Here is a 4646-nt window from a genome sequence, read left to right on the forward strand (position 1 = left end):
TAAGGTCTCTCAAAGAGTCCTTGTGACTTCCAAAAATCCAACGGTGTCTGAAAGTATATGGGATTCTGTTTAAGGTCTTTTAAGATGTCCTGAATGAACACAGGTGACTAAATGGTCAGGATTTGTTGAAAGATCATTTTGGGCCCATGACCTGTCTCTAAGCAACTGTTATGTGGGGGTCATGAAAGCCAGAAGTCTCCAGAGGGCAGGTGTTGTGGGTCGGTCAGCCCTGATGAAGCACACACACCTGACAAGAATCTGGTGGCTGACTGAGGGGCACTTTATGCCCTTCAGTGGTGATGGCTGGAAGATTATGTGTCCTGCAGCTAGAGCCTCTCACATAAGGGAAAAAGAAAAGTATTAGGGCTCAGATACAGTTTCAGTGTCCCCTCGCTAAAGAAGGTCCTGAGTTGCAGGTTTGGTTCCTACTGTGGCAAGGGGGTAAACATAGGAGACGTGAAGCCTCGTGAAATGCAGCCAGCCCATTGGGGCATTCCCTCGGGAGAGGTTACCCTGACTGCTTGGGGTCCTGCCAGCTTCTATCGATGGTGCAGCTTGGAGCTTGACTCTTAATCACTAGGTGCTCTTCTCTCTTGCGTGAGGCCTCATCGCGAAGGCATCAACCACCTTGTGATTCAGCCAGGAGGCCATCAGAGCCAAGCAGATCCCAGCCCTTGGATCTATAAAATTATAAATTAAGTAGCCTACTTCTCACACGAGCTATCCATCATTAGGTATTGTGAAACTGAAAAATGGATTAACATACCAACATGAAAGTGGAGTCTGAATAGTACCGGGCTGGGTGGAGACAGAGAAAAATCTCCAGTGCTAGTATCTCCCTTCATTTAGTCTAGAAACTCAGAGTTCAGAAACGAGTAGCAGAAGGCAGCATCCACACAGCTCTGCGTCCCTGCCAGGGGACACATCCTTTTGTCCCATATCTGCTTGTGGGAGTCATTCTACTAGGTGTGAGGGGAAGAGAACACGGGGAGTTAGAGAGGGAGGATACAACTGCTGGCAGTTTCCATCTCTATTCCCCCTCATTAGCAGCAGCTGTGTTCTTAATCTGTGTTTTTCACGAGCCGTTCTAGCCAGCCCCCATCATCAGCGCATCTCGGCGCTAATGACAAAGACTGGTTAGCTTTGTTGCTCCAGCCTATTCTGTCTGCTCCATCTAAGAAATCATCCTGGGTGCTGGAGAGTGCTCAGTGGCGGAGCGCACTCACTGCTCTTTCGGAGGACTCCAGGCTTGATTCTCAGCACCCACTCACAGTCAGGAGTTCAATCCCTGGTACCAGTGCCAGAGGCTAGGTACGGTGGCCGTGCTTGCTCTAGGTGGATGAGATGCTATGTGGAGTGTAGCACCCGAGTGTTACACTACCTCAGACTGCTTTCTGGCCTTTACACTAATGTGCATACACATGCAGGTATGCTCACATAGATAGGCATTCAACGAAGGCTTCCAAAGCATGAGAGTTGTAAGCATTCATCACCCTGGTACACTCGTAAGAAAGAGAAATATGTGTCCTTCAGGCAAAGGGTGCTGCCAGAGGAAGGCTGTGGGCCCACACAAAGAAATGAAGAGCACCAGAAAGAATTAACACTAGTTGTAGGATGGATTCCCCCCATCATTCAAATGTGGGTTAAGGATAAAGAGTTATCCTAGCAAACAATGAGGTGGTGGTCTGGGGTTTGTAACACATGGAGGTAGAATATGGGGACCGTTGGCATGGAGAGGCTCAGGCAGAAGCCTTGTTCTCACTATGCGGTTTTGGTGGCAGTGTGAGTGAACTAGTGTGAGACACTCATGCATAACATAAGACTGAAGGAATGATGCAAATGAGAAACAAAGAATTAGAGCTAATAAGCCAGCACGGGAGAAAAGGAGAACAGTGAATAATCCTTAGTTATTAGACAGAAGCCTCAGAAGAAACAAAACCTGAAAAGGACACAAGAGGAAGATGGTAGATTTATAGGTAATCATGGCCCTAGCTACGGTAAACATTGGGTATCTTAACCAAAGAGTCGAAACTGTCAGAGTGGATAAAGCAAGACAGCTACATGCTGTTTATAAAAACAAATTAAATATGAAGGCCCAGATTAAAAATAAATGAGAGATGTATTAGCCCATCAGATGAAGCCAGAGAGACTTGTAATGACTGTCTTCATTTTCAGATAGCGCGGATCTCAGTGTCAACACTGACAGGGATGAAGGAGGTCACTTCATCATGATAAAGGGGTCACTTCATCAGTGAGACTGAGCAGCCTTCAACGTGTATGGAATGGCAGAGCTTTAAAACTACAGAAGAAATGACAAAAGTGCGGGGAGGACAAATTACAGTCAGAGGCTTTAGACCCCTTCTTGACTACTGACAGGACAAACAGACACAAACCAGAGAGTATATCAACATTTTAGATTATAAGCCAACTCAGCCCAGTGGAGTTAAGAACTAAAACCAGATGGGCTGAGGTGGCGGGGTGTTTACCCAACGTTAGGGAGGCCCTGAGTTCGGCTTTCTGCTTTTAGTAAACTGGGCATGTTGGCATAAACCTGCGATCCTGGCACTCAATAGGAGGATGCAGGAAGACCAGAGGTTTAAGGTCAGCCTCAGCTACATAGGGAGTTTGAGGCCAGCCTGGGGTACATGAGACCCGTTTCAAGACAAGGACAAATCCTGAAGAGATGGCTCAATGGTTAAGAACACTGGCAGTTCTTCCAGAGGACCATGGTTTAATCTCCAGTACTCACAACCATCCGTAACTCCAGCTCCAGGGGATCCTATGACTCTGACCTTGGCTAGTACCTGCACTCACACTCATGCACCCACATGCACACAGACACACACAACTACACATGCCTAAAAATAATACTAAAGTGGACATTAAAACTAAAACAAACAAAACTCAAAGAGATCATGTGGAACTTAAAGCTATCTGACCTATATGTATAATGGACACATACATACACACACACACACACACACACACATATATATATATCCTGTAAACTAGGTGAGGCAAAGATTTCCTAACTGTGACACTAAATACGTGGGGCACATGATTTTATTAAAATGTTAAACAAAATCTTTGTCTTCATACTGTACAGTGTAGAAAATAAAAGGACAATCCTAAGACCGAAAATTTTTGTGAAGCCTGATCAAAAAGACTCATAGAAACTGGGTGTGCTGGCACACACCTTTGATCCCAGCATCTGGAGGCAATAGCTGGTAGATCTCTGTGAGTTTGAGGCCAGCCTGTTCTATGTAAGAGAGCTCTAGAATAGCTAGAGCTGCATAACATAGACCCTGTCGCAGAAAATACCCATATTTTAAAAAGTCTAAATATATTTAAAAAATAAACCATTTATAAAAATACAAAAGATTCAAACATTTCAGCATTGGTCATTAGAGAAGTGCAATTACACCATAGTGTACAAGTAAAGACTCATCCAAACAACTAATACTTCAGGGAGGTGAGAGAATCACAAACCTTTTTTTTGCTTCTGGTTGTGAATATACATGGATAAAACTCACTCCCGAAATCAGTTTGGACTTTCTTATAAAGATTTATACATTCTTTCCAGACAGTCTACCTATCATGGTTAGCCTTGACCCTCAACTTGACTGGATCTGGAACCAGCTGAAAGGCAAGGGGCTGGGCACACCTGGAAGAGATATTTGAGGTGGGAACCCTCGCCATTCAATGTGGGTGGCTTCTGCTTGCAGGACAGGTAAAGGGGGATTGAAGAAGAAAGCTTTGATTTTTCCTTTTCTGCTTTTTTTCTCTCGCCACCAAATTCACCTACTTTGCTGCTGCCAGTGTTGCATTCCTTCAGTGATAGGAGAAGGTGGCTCCTCCAGGCTTCTAGGATGGATCAAAGTCTAGTGTCCATGCAGGAATCTTTCAGGCACCCAGCTTTGAGGTATGAACAGTAACCATGAGCCCAGCCTTTATACGAAGGCAGTCATTTTTAGATTGTCCAGACCGTATCATTAAGCCAGCCTAAAGAATCCCACACATACACTCATGCATTTGTTTGTCCTTTATACGTTCTATTCCTTAAAATAACCATGACTAATACATTGCCATTGCACAGAAAAGAAAGGAAAACATACCTACACAGAGACCTTTACATGGGTGTGTGATTTGCAGAATTCCAATCCAGGAGACCCAGATACTCATGAACAGGTGACTAGGTAAACAAACTGAAATTTGTTCATATAATGGAATACTGTTCAGTTTTGGTACATATAAGAACTTGTACAAGTCTTAAAATAATCATGCTAAATTATCTTTTAAAACCAATAAAGGGCTGGGGAGATGGCTCAGTAAATGAAGCATCTGTCAAGCAGGCACGGAGTTAGATCCTCAGGAGCCACGTGCAACCTGAGCTTGGTGGTGAAGCCTGAAACAGCAGCAGTGGGGTGAAAGAGATGGGTGGATCTCTGCAACTTACTGGCCACTCAGTCTCGTTGAGCTGGGAGACTCGGGGCTAATGAGAGACCCTGTCTCAAGAATAAGATAGTGTATCAATTTTCTATTGCTGTGACCAGACACATAACTAAGGCATCTTATAAAAAAAGGAGAATATCGGGGGCTTACCATTTCAGGGCGGTTAGAGTCTAAGACAAAGTGGAGGGAACAGG

This window comes from Meriones unguiculatus, chromosome 15, assembly GCF_030254825.1.
Source record: "Meriones unguiculatus strain TT.TT164.6M chromosome 15, Bangor_MerUng_6.1, whole genome shotgun sequence".
In the NCBI taxonomy this organism is placed as follows: domain Eukaryota; kingdom Metazoa; phylum Chordata; class Mammalia; order Rodentia; family Muridae; genus Meriones; species Meriones unguiculatus.